This window comes from Rutidosis leptorrhynchoides, chromosome 3 (assembly GCF_046630445.1).
Source record: "Rutidosis leptorrhynchoides isolate AG116_Rl617_1_P2 chromosome 3, CSIRO_AGI_Rlap_v1, whole genome shotgun sequence".
NCBI classification, from domain to species: domain Eukaryota; kingdom Viridiplantae; phylum Streptophyta; class Magnoliopsida; order Asterales; family Asteraceae; genus Rutidosis; species Rutidosis leptorrhynchoides.
In genome coordinates, this window is record NC_092335.1 from 478,929,730 (window position 1) to 478,942,917 (window position 13,188).

A 13,188-nucleotide genomic window follows, 5' to 3' on the forward strand; every position below is an offset into this window, starting at 1 on the left:
AATGCCTTTCCCAAGCCTTTCCGAAATCAATAACACATGCACGCAACATGTCTTTCAAAGTCTGAATCGTTTCGTTCGCTTTGTCCATCGGTCTGAGGGTGATACGCAGTGCTCATGTCGAGATGAGTTCCCAAGGCTTCTTGTAAAGAACGCCAAAATCTGGAAGCAAAACGGGGATCGCGATCTGAGATGATCGATAAGGGCACACCATGACAAGATACAACCTCTTTTATGTATAGTTGAGTGAGTCTTTCCATCGTATCCGTTTCCTTCATGGCTAAGAAGTTTGCAGATTTGGTAAGATGGTCAACGATAACCCAGATGGTATCGTATCCGCATAGCATCTTTGGTAACTTCGTAATGAAATCCATTGTTATCCTTTTCCACTTCCATTGCAGGATTTTCGATTGTTGAAGTAACCCAGAGGGCTTCTGATGTTCGGCCTTAACTTTCGAGCAAGTCAAACACTTCCCAACATAAGTTGCAACGTCCTTCTTAAGATTAGGCCACCAGTACTGTTCCTTAAGATCGTGGTACATTTTACCGGCTCCTGGATGAATCGAATATCTCGACATGTGGACTTCATCTAATATAAGGCTCCGTAAATCTCCATAACGAGGTACCCAAATTCTTCCGGCATAGCATCAGAGTCCAGTCTCCTTAACTTCGAATCGAGAAACGAGAATGTTCAAGTATTCATGAGATAAATTCTCCTCCTTGAGAGCCTCATCTTAGGCTTCTCGAATCTGGCTATTGAGGTTTGAATGAATGGTGATGTTCAAGGATCGGACACGAAGAGGTGCCATCCTCTCCTTTCGGCTCAAAGCGTCGGCTACAACATTGGCCTTGCCAGGATGATAACGAAGTTCACAATCATAGTCGTTCAGCGTCTCGATCCATCGACGCTGTCTCATATTCAGTTGCTTCTGATCGAAAATGTGTTGGAGGCTTTTATGATCGGTGAAAATAGTGCTCTTTGTTCCATAAAGATAGTGTCTCCACAGTTTTAATGCAAAGACAATGGCTCTAAGCTCGAGATCATGCGTAGTGTAATTTCGCTCGTGAATCTTCAGTTGTCGAGAGGCATAAGCGATAACCTTTGTGCGTTGCATCAATACACATCCAAAACCACTTTTCGAAGCATCGCAATGAACGACGAAATCGTCACTGCCTTCAGGAAGTGATAAGATAGGTGCGGTGGTTAACTTCTTTTTCAAAGTTTGAAATGCAGATTCCTGTTCGGGTTCCCAAATGAACTTCTTCCCTTTGTGAGTCAGCGCGATCAAAGGACGCGCAATCAGAGAGAAACCTTCAATAAATCTTCGGTAGTAACCGGCGAGACCTAAAAATTGGCGAATGTGCGTCGGAGTAGTGGGGGTTTCCCACTTGCTGATAGCTTCGATCTTTGCGGGATCAACCTTGATATCTTGATCACTCACAACGTAACCCAGAAATTGGACTTCCTTCAACCAAAACTCACACTTGGAGAATTTGGTGTAAAGTTGCTCATGTCTCAAGAGTTCCAACACTAGACGAAGATGTTGCTCATGTTCTTCTTCACTTTTGGAGTAGATGAGGATATCATCTATGAAGACGATAACGAACTTATCCAGGTATGGCTTGCAGACATGATTCATGAGATCCATAAACACGGCAGGTGCGTTGGTTAAATCGAATGGCATCACGAGAAACTCATAATGACCATAACGGGTTCTGAATGCAGTCTTCATCACGTCGCTCTCTTTCACCCTCAACTGGTGATAACCGGATTGCAAATCGATCTTAGAGTAAACGCTCGATCCTTGTAGTTGATCAAAAAGATCATCAATTCGGGGAAGAGGATACCAATTCTTAATCGTCAATTTGTTGAGTTCACGGTAGTCGATACACATGCAGAATGATCCGTCCTTCCTCTTCACAAATAAAACAGGTGCTCCCCAAGGCGAGAAACTTGGTTGGATAAATCCACGGTCTAGCAGTTCTTGTAATTGACTCTGCAACTCTTGCATTTCGGAAGGTGCGAGTCGATAAGGTGCGCGAGCTATAGGTGCAGCTCCTGGCACTAAATCGATCTGAAACTCCACTGCTCTCGGTGGCCGTAATCCAGGCAATTCTTCCGGAAACACATCGGAAAATTCGTTCACAATTCGCACGTCATCCACGCTCTTCACCTCAGTTTCTAACGTTTTCAGATGTGCTAAAACAGCAAGACGTCCTTTCTTCATGATCTTTTGCGCTTTCATGCAACTAATGAGATTCAGTTTCGAGCTACATCTCTTTCCGTAAATAACCAGTGGTTCACCATTTCTGTGCGGTATACGAAGAGCTTTATCTCCAAATATAATGTCGGCCCTTATCTTGGTCAACAAGTCCATACCGACAATAACGTCAAAGCTTCCCAATTTAATGGGTATTAAGTCAATCTCGAAATCCACACCAGCTATGTTGATAATAGCTCCTCAACTAATTTGGTCAACTTTCTCAAGTTTTCCATTGACTACCTCTACAAGCATACTCTCCTTTAAAGGAACTAATGACCAATTTATCTTAGAGCAAAAGTGTCTATATACATAACTTCTATCGGCACCAGTATCAAATAGGACAGAAGCTAATAAATTGTTGATAGTGAATATACCTGTGACCAAGTCGGGGTTCTCAGGGGCATCCCTTGCGTTTACATTGAAAGCTCTTCCACGCGGTGGACAGCCGTCCTTTCGCTTGTTGGGACACTCATTTCTGAAGTGGCCCGTCTGTCCGCATTCATAACACTTTCTTAGTCCATTGGGGTTCAGCTTCCCAGTCATGGTGGTGATCTTGCAGTCCTTGCCAATATGCCCGGTCCTTTTGCACTTTTCACAAACAACGTTACAGTACCCGGTATGGTGCTTGTAGCACCTCTTGCACTGTGGCAGACTGCCCTTGTAGTTGGGGTTCGAGTTGGTGTTCGGATTGGGATTCCCACCGTTGTTGTGCCTCTTAGCGGGGGTTTTATCATAGGCTCTCCCCTTGTTATTGTCCCACTTACGCTTATCACTACTACCCGCTTCGAATTTTACCTTCTCCGGTTCATCGCTGATAATTTGGTTCATTAAGGTGTGCGCCAAGCGCATTGCTTCCGGGACGTTTGGTGGCTTAGATGAGGTGACATTTCCCTTAATGGACTTAGGAAGTCCCCACAAGTACCTTTCCATACGCTTAAACTCCGGGGTAACCATGGTAGGACACATCAGGGCTAATTCTAGATACCTACGGTTGTAACCATCGAGATCGTTTCCCACAATCTTCAACTGCCTAAACTCAATCTCCATTTTCTGGATCTCTATCCTAGGGCAATACTCTTCAATCATGGACCCTTTGAATTCTTCCCACAGCGTAGCATACGCCTCGTCAGTACGCTTGGCTTGAGCCAGTGTGTTCCATCAAGTTAGGGCGCTATCAGACAGTATACATGAGGCATACTTTGTTTTGTCCATCTCTGAGCAGTTACTAACACGGAACACAGATTCTAATTTCTCAAACCACCTAGTGAGACCAACCGGCCCCTCAGTACCACTAAAGTTGTGGGGCTTGCAGCTTTGAAACTCTTTGTATGTGCACCCATTACGAATGGGCTGGTTAACTGGTGGAGCTTGGGGGTTCCTTTCCGCTAAAGCTGCGGCCACACGTTCAGCTATCATTTCCTCGATCTGTGCTGCGGTTGGCATTGATCTTCCGTTGGCCATTGATGTTCTAAACAAAATTTTTGACTCAAGTCAAAATCCAGTATTCAAATAATAGTAATACAGTATATGGTAACCAACATGGAATCAACACATCACATGTTTATTAAGTAACGCAAATAGATACAGATACCACAAAGTCATCATACAGTAACTTAAATAGAACACTGTGCAAGAATTAAACAACACAAAGTTCCATTCATTAATAATAAGTTGCATACATCCGCATGTGTTCGTACAGTACATAAGTAATACATGAAACTACAAATGAGATTACATAATGAGATCTACTACAATAACCCTAAGGTGACGGTGGGTAAAGGATGTCCATCATGTGGGACACCTGGTCCTCGAGCTCAGTTACCCGAGCACGGAGGATATCCACCTCCCTCGTCAGTTCCTCGACAGAGGGAGAGGCTGGTGGAGCAGGTGGTGCTGATGGTGCAGGTGGTGCTGGTGGTGTGGGTGGTGCAGACGGTTCGGCACCAGGAGTAGATGCTGCGTATCGGGGAGCCTTACGTATGAACGGATCAGCAGGATACGGCACAAGCCGCTTACGGGCGGTAACTCTAGTCCTCAGTCCTTGTGCGTTAACAGACGATCTCCCTCCGTTAATCCCAGGAATAACAGTACCGTCGAAACGATACCGCTTCTTCAGCGGGGTAGAGGGTGGCTGCACGGGTGCTTCCTCAGGATCCTTGTCACTGGAGTCATCAGAGGATGAGTCGTCGGATGATGAGTCATCGGAATCATCTGAGGGTGGCTGCATGGGTGGCTCTGCTCAGCCGGCTATCATCAGTCAGTATCTGAAAGGCGGGATCGGCACGAGACGTCCATCAGGAAGGCGTCAGCACCAATGGTTATGCTCATTACGGACTGGACCTTCCCCAAGTTCCGCGGGAATCACAGCACCACCGGGATGGTGCTGTAGCTCCGAGGGTCCTGGGACAAGTGGAGCTGGAATCTCCTGTAGGTCCTCGGCTCCGTCTGAGGTGACCACTGGGTCGGGTGCATGGCTACTGGCTCCGGAGGATGAAGCGCCAGAGTCACTGGAAGGTGTGGACGACGGGATCTGAAAATCGGCAACAATGGCAGGCGAGATGGCGGATGAGTCCGAGTCGCTCTCCAAAATGATAACAGATGGAATATCCGACATCTGAACAAGGAAAAATAACTTTTTTCATGTCAGTAAGTCATAAAGCAAGCATGTATTAGGCAAAGTAACTACGACAATCTAGATCATCTATAGCAGTAAGTAGCATGGCAATAACGACAAGTATCATGCAATCGAAAGCAGATAATAGCATGAAGTAGTGAAATCATGTAGTAGCATACGGCATATAGCAGTAAAAGTAAGCAGCAGCATGCAGCAAGTTCCGTAAAAACAAGTAAACTAGCAAGTTGTAGATTAGTCCTATTAGTGAATCCTACTCGGTCCGGTCTAGACTCACTAATGCAACCTAATTCCCTACAACCAATGCTCTGATACCAAATGTGATGCCCCGTACAAAACCATCGTGTACGAATCATCAACAACAGGATCATTACAAGGTCAAATACTATATGCGGTTTCAAAATAAGTTTGCATTCATGATAAAAGGTGACGTTTTAACCAACGTCAAATGTTTAACATCCGAAAGTATGCTTTTACGAATAGCAAGAAAAAAATAGTACGTGACCCATAGGTCGTTACAAATACATTGTTTCAAAAGTAACAGTGTTTGAATGCAAATTAAACGTTTCATGCGGTGACATCTCTAATAAGCGCAGCGGGTGTCTACAAAGCATGACTAGTACAGCGGAAGCAAGCAAACCTTAAGCACCTGAGAAAAACATGCTTAAAAATGTCAACACAAAGGTTGGTGAGCTATAGTTTAAGTATAACAGTAATGTAAGGTAGGCCACAAGATTTCAGTGCTTCAACAGCGTTTCAAAACAGTATGAAAAGTATATGTATAACCGTGGGTGTAACATCCCACCTTTTTCCGTTTTCTTTTCCGTTATACTAATTTAAACTCCGTTATATGTTTACAACATCTCCCGTTAATACGCGTTTTAAAAATATTCCGTTTAGGTATTTTCCGCACCCGACTACAAACTCGAGGGACTAAAATTGACACGGGGCAAACTAGTTGACTAGGTCACCTAGTCTACCCCAATTACCACCATTTCAACCATCTCTCACTCTCTCTCTCTCTTTCTCTCTAGCAAGAACACACCCAATTATCATATTCATTCATTCATCATCTAAATCCGGATTAAGGAGCTAGCAACCAAATAAATTACATATTCGTGATCCTCTCTTCATCCTCTTCATTTTGGTACCAACTTCATCTCATTTGGGTAACTTTCTAAAATCACTAGATTTTGTGTTCTTGATGTTTTTAACTTATAAAAGTGTTAATTAGTGTCTATGGCTCAAGTCTAACATGAATATATGATTTATATGCTCGATCTCGTTGTTTTAGTGTAACTAGCATGAACTTGAATTTTGGTGTGTTATTCTTGAATTTTGGATGATCATATGTTGTTAGATGTTAAAAGTTGGTGTTTTAATTGTGTTACTAGCATCACTAGCTTCAATTTGATGTGTAGGTTGCCTTAGAAAACTTCATGAACTTGATTATTGATTTTGGTGAATTTGGGTTAGGGTTTGATGAACTTGAAATGGACTTTTGATGCATTAAATGACATGAATTGTTAATTGTAAGTGTTAGGTTGTGTTGTATGCTTAATTACCCTCGAAACGGCATATTGTTCATGTAATTTGGCTATCGAACCATTAAATGGCGTTTATGACTTGTATGCATTGAATGAGAAGCATTGATTGCGGTTTTTGGTTGTTGTAAATGAAAGTTTGATTGATAAAAAGTGCATAGTTGCGTTCCTTGTCAAAATACCTTTCCGGTGATATAAAATGCATACCTTGAATGTTTGCGGTTTGTAAATTGTGTTGGGTTGAGTTTTGATTCGTGCACTTAGGAGTTTCGGCGACCAGGGCCTGGAAACACCTCAGGACGCCGTCCAGATACCCAGGACGACGTCCCCCTTTTCTAACCTAGATGCCGTCTAGGAATTGGGGACGCCGTCCCAACCTTAAAAACGGGACGCCGTCTAGCAATTTGGGACGCCGTCCCATTTGGCTAAAACTGGCTGTTACCTTGGTCATTTGACATAAAAATGTTTGCTATGCTACGGACCTCCGATTAACATGAAATTTGGCCAACATGCTCATATATGATTATATAACTTAGAAAAATTGTCGGATACCCAACCCGACCCCGTTGACTTTTCTGTTGACTTTGACCCGACCAAGTTGACTTTTAATCAAACTTAACCAAATAATTGTGCAATCGTTCTAACATGTTTTTATACTTGTACCTTGCATGAAACATGACAATTTGATTCACATGCTATTATGACCGAGTCTTAACGAGCCATAGGACTAATTGAACGTCTTTGACCTATCGTGGTTACCGTTATTGATACGACCTATTTGTTTAGGTCAAGACTAGCATTGTTCTTTGCACACGTTTACTTGTCGAAGTACTTTACTACTCGTGCACTCAAGGTGAGATCATAGTCCCACTTTTACTCCTTTTGAACTTACATTTGGGATGAGAAAACATAAACATTTCTTTTACTAAGTGAACACAAGTACAGGAAAACAAACATTCTACATACGAGTTTAGAACAAAATCCTCAATTCGATTATCATTAGTTACACTTGCCGGGTGTAAGCGAGAACTTATGTTGTATGGATCCATATGGGTTTGACAAACCCTCATTCAAACGGTTCGCTACCGTTTACGAATGAAATATATTTTCGAGAAACAGTGTATGTTCTAGCACTAAGTGATGGGGTTCAATGGAAGGAAATGTTAAGCATTGATAATTGGGTGCTCGTGAAACAAACTTTTGGAATGTATTACTATTAATTCATTGATGCAAATCTTGTGGTTCACTTGTACTTACTTACTTAAACCTATGATTTCACCAACGTTTTCGTTGACAGATTTCTATGTTTTTCTCAGGTCCTTGAACGATACATGATACATGCTTCCGCTCATTATTTTGATACTTGCATTGGATGTCGAGTATATGTGCATTTCATGGAGCGTCTTTTGACTTTACTTTAAACCGTGTCGCCTAGATTTCATTAGTATTATAACGTTGTAACTTAACTATTGGTTGAACAATTCTTGTAAACTTTGGGAACAATCTTTATTTTGAAATGAAGGCGACATATCTTTTGGTCAAACGTTGTTTTAAAGACTTATGACCACGTAACGGGACCTAAGTAGACGGCGCCGTCAATGACGATTTGGTCGGGTCGCTACAGATGGTATCAGAGCGTTGGTTGTAGGGATTTAGAGTTCATTGGTGTCGACCCCGAGTCATAGGGTACATTGGTGAGTCTAGACTACAACCGGCATATAGACTTGAAGTAGGAATTACTTGACTACTTGTGCATTTATACTCGAACGCTTCTACTCATATCTACTCTTAGTTCATCTTAATCTCACGTTGTTTAATTTGATTGACGCGCCACCTTGACTATATGAAATGATGTCGAATGCACATATGAATCAGGGTAATATAATTTCCAGGATTATATTACGGTGACTCATATGAACGTTCCGACATTTTGACATAAAGAATTTAAGGCGAGTCGAGGAAAAACTTCTCTTTATCTTTATTCTATATCACGGTTAGTATTATTGAAAATACTAATCAATGATATTCTTGTGTCTTGAAGGAACAATGGCTCCTCGTCGTGTACGCCGCAATGAAACTCCCGAACAAGCTCTCGAACGGATGATAGCCACCGCCGTAGATGCGGCCATGGCCGGTCACTCATCCAACAACAATAATAATAACAACCACAACAACAACAACAACAATGGAGCTGGAAACTCAAACGAGGGATGCTCCTATAAAGCTTTCATGGGGTGCAAACCTCACACTTTTGATGGAACCGGGGGACCGGTCGTGCTCACCCGATGGTTTGAGCAAACGGAAGCCGTCTTTAGCATAAGCAGTTGTCGGGACCAAGACAAGGTCAAATACTCCACTCACACTTTCTCCGGAATTGCTCTAACATGGTGGAACACCTATGTTCAATCGGTGGGTACCGATGAAGCTCATGCCCTCTCTTGGGCCGATCTAAAGGAAAAGATGATTGTTGAATATTTTCCGCGCGAAGAAACCCGAAAGCTTGAGGAAGAACTAAGAGCTTTGAAAGCGGTCGGAAACGATCTTAAAGCTTATAATCAACGCTTCGCTGAACTATCCTTGATGTGTCCTAATCTTGTTAACCCCGAATCTCAAAGGATTGAGCTCTACATGCTCGGTCTTCCAAAAAGCATCAAACAAGGGGTGATGTCATCCAAACCCACTACTCATCAAGCCGCTATGAACATGGCTCGCCAACTAATTGAAACGGTTGACGAAATCGTAATTCCGGCACCTAAGGCCGAGGATAAATCGGGCGGCAACAAAAGAAAGTGGGAACCCTCCCAATCAAGCAACAACAACTTTGCCAAGAAATCTTTCACTTCCGACGGCAAGAAGGGTTATGCCGGGAACCTACCTCTTTGCAACAAATGCAACAAACATCACTTTGGCGAATGTAGTAAGATAATTTGCCACCGGTGCCAAGGAGTTGGTCATAAGGCCAACGATTGTAAAAGTGCCACTCCCGTTGCTCGAAAGTGGCCCAATGCACCAAAGACGGGCACTTGTTACGAATGTGGTCAAACGGGTCATTATAGAAATGCATGCCCGAAAAGGAAAGATAACCCCAACACGCGCGGCCGAGTTTTCAACATAAACACCGAGGAAGCCCGGGATGACACTGAACTAGTCACGGGTACGTTTCTTCTCAACAATTCTTATGTCTCTTGCTTATTCGATTCGGGTGCCGATAAATGCTTTGTATCCAAGACTTTGACTCATTCTTTTAGCACTCCACCTCTTCCATTAGATACCACTTATACCATTGAAGTGGCTAACGGAAAACTATTAAGTGCCGACACATATTACCGGGGGTGTACGTTAAACATTTTGGGTAAGGAATTTGAGATTGACTTGATACCCATGGAACTAGGAAGCTTTGATGTAATAATCGGTATGAATTGGTTAGTCAAAACGAAATCTCACATCCTTTGTGATCTCAACGCAATCCGAATTCCTATCGAGAATGGTGAACCTTTGATTGTTTATGGCGATAAGAGTTGCACCAGACTCAACCTCGTTTCGTGCTTTAAAGTTAGAAAACTACTCCGTAAGGGTTGTTTTGCGATCCTTGCCCACGTTAAGAAAGTCGAGTCCGATGAGAAACACATCGATGATGTGCCAATTGTTAGTGACTATTCCGATGTATTTCCCGACGAATTGCCGGGTCTTCCGCCTCATCGACCGGTTGAATTCCAAATCGATCTTATTCCGGGAGCCGCACCCGTAGCACGTGCACCATATAGACTCGCTCCATCTGAAATGCAAGAATTGCAAAGTCAAATCCAAGAACTACTTGATCGAGGTTTTATCCAATCTAGCCATTCACCTTGGGGCGCTCCGATTTTGTTTGTTAAAAAGAAAGACGGATCCCTACGAATGTGCATCGATTATCGTGAACTAAATAAATTGACGGTTAAGAACCGATATCCTCTTCCTCGCATCGATGACCTCTTTGATCAACTACAAGGGTCTTGTGTATATTCGAAAATCGATCTCCGCTCGGGTTATCATCAATTGAGGGTTAAGGGGGAAGATGTCTCCAAAACCGCTTTCCGAACTCGTTATGGTAGTTATGAATTCCTTGTCATGCCATTTGGTCTCACTAACGCACCGGCGGTGTTCATGGATCTTATGAACCGCGTGTGCAAACCGTATCTCGATAAATTCGTTATTGTGTTCATCGATGACATATTGATCTATTCTAAAAATGAAGAAGAGCACGAACAGCATCTCCGACTTGTGCTTGAACTTTTAAGACAAGAACAACTCTATGCCAAATTCTCCAAGTGTGAATTTTGGTTAAAGGAAGTTCAATTTCTTGGTCATGTTGTAAGTGACCAAGGTATTAAAGTCGATCCAACGAAAATTGAAGCCATTAGCAAATGGGAGACTCCTACTACTCCTACTCACATTCGTCAATTTTTGGGTCTCGCCGGGTACTATCGTAGATTCATCGAAAATTTCTCTTTGGTTGCACGTCCTCTAACCGCATTGACTCACAAGGGAAAGAAATTCATTTGGGCGACCGAACATGAATCCGCATTCCAAATCTTGAAAACGAAGCTAACCACCGCTCCTATCTTGTCACTTCCCGAAGGCAATGATGACTTTGTTGTATATTGCGATGCCTCAAAACATGGTTTTGGGTGTGTATTGATGCAACGAACGAAAGTCATTGCTTATGCTTCTCGACAACTCAAAATTCATGAACGAAACTATACGACACATGATCTCGAACTCGGAGCCGTTGTCTTTGCACTTAAAATGTGGAGACACTATCTTTATGGAACCAAGAGTACTATCTTCACCGATCACAAAAGCCTTCAACACATTTTCGATCAAAAGCAACTAAACATGAGACAACGAAGGTGGATTGAAACCTTAAACGATTACGATTGCGAGCTTCGTTACCATCCCGGGAAGGCAAATGCAGTAGCCGATGCCTTAAGTCGAAAAGAAAGAGTGGTGCCTCTTCGTGTCCGAGCCTTAAACATCACCATCCACACAAACCTTAATAGCCAAATTCGGGTAGCCCAAGATGAGGCTCTCAAGGATGAAAACATCTCTCTCGAACACTTGAACGTCCTCACCTCTCGATTCGAAGTTAAAGAAACCGGACTCCGATATTTCGCCGGAAGGATTTGGGTGCCTAGTTATGGGGACCTACGAAGCCTTATTTTAGATGAAGCCCATAAGTCACGATACTCGATTCACCCCGGTGCCAATAAGATGTACCACGACCTTAAACAGCTATATTGGTGGCCAAACATCAAAAGGGACGTAGCTACTTATGTTTCCAAGTGTTTGACATGTTCCAAAGTCAAAGCCGAACACCAAAGACCGTCCGGACTACTTCGACAACCCGAGATCCCGCAATGGAAGTGGGAAAGGATAACGATGTATTTTATCACCAAACTACCAAAAACGACGGGCGGTTATGATACCATTTGGGTTATTGTTGACCGTCTCACCAAATCCGCACACTTCCTGGCCATGAAAGAAACGGACAAAATGGAGAAACTTGCACAACTTTACATTAAGGAGATCGTAGCCCGACACGGTGTACCTTTATCGATTATCTCCGACCGAGATGGCCGTTTCGTTTCTAGATTTTGGCGTACATTGCAAGAAGCGTTGGGAACACGTTTAGACATGAGCACCGCATATCATCCTCAAACCGATGGACAAAGCGAACGTACAATTCAAACCTTAGAAGACATGTTACGAGCTTGCGTGGTTGATTTCGGAAAAGCTTGGGACAAGCACTTACCTCTCGCCGAGTTCTCTTATAACAATAGTTATCACGCGAGTATTAAAGCCGCACCTTTTGAAGCGCTATATGGCCGCAAATGTCGTTCACCTCTTTGTTGGGCCGAGGTAGGCGACGTGCAAATCACCGGACCCGAACTCATTCACGAAACCACCGAGAAAATCGTTCAAATCCGAGATAGGCTTAGGACGGCCCGAAGTCGTCAAAAGAGCTATACCGACAAACGACGCAACGATCTTGAATTTCAAGTCGGTGACCGAGTAATGTTAAAAGTCGCACCTTGGAAGGGTGTAATCCGTTTTGGGAAACGCGGGAAGCTAAATCCGCGGTATATTGGTCCTTTCGAAATCTTGGAGCGTATTGGAACCGTTGCTTATCGTTTAGATCTTCCGCCTCAATTGAACTCCGTTCATCCTACCTTCCATGTATCTAACTTGAAAAAGTGTCTTGCCGAACCCGATATCGTCATCCCTCTCGAAGAACTTACTATGGATGACAAACTTCATTTTGTGGAGGAACCGGTTGAAATTGTGGACACCTCCGTCAAGACATTGAAACAAAGCCGAATCCCGATTGTCAAGGTTCGTTGGGATGCCAAAAGAGGACCCGAGTTTACTTGGGAAAGACAAGACCAAATGCAAAGGAAGTATCCTCATCTATTTGTGAATTCAGAAACGCAAGATCTCGAAGAAGAAACAACGACTACTACGCCTACTTAAATTTCGGGACGAAATTTCTTTTAAGGAGTAGGTAATGTAACATCCCACCTTTTTCCGTTTTCTTTTCCGTTATACTAATTTAAACTCCGTTATATGTTTACAACATCTCCCGTTAATACGCGTTTTAAAAATATTCCGTTTAGGTATTTTCCGCACCCGACTACAAACTCGAGGGACTAAAATTGACACGGGGCAAACTAGTTGACTAGGTCACCTAGTCTACCCCAATTACCACCATTTC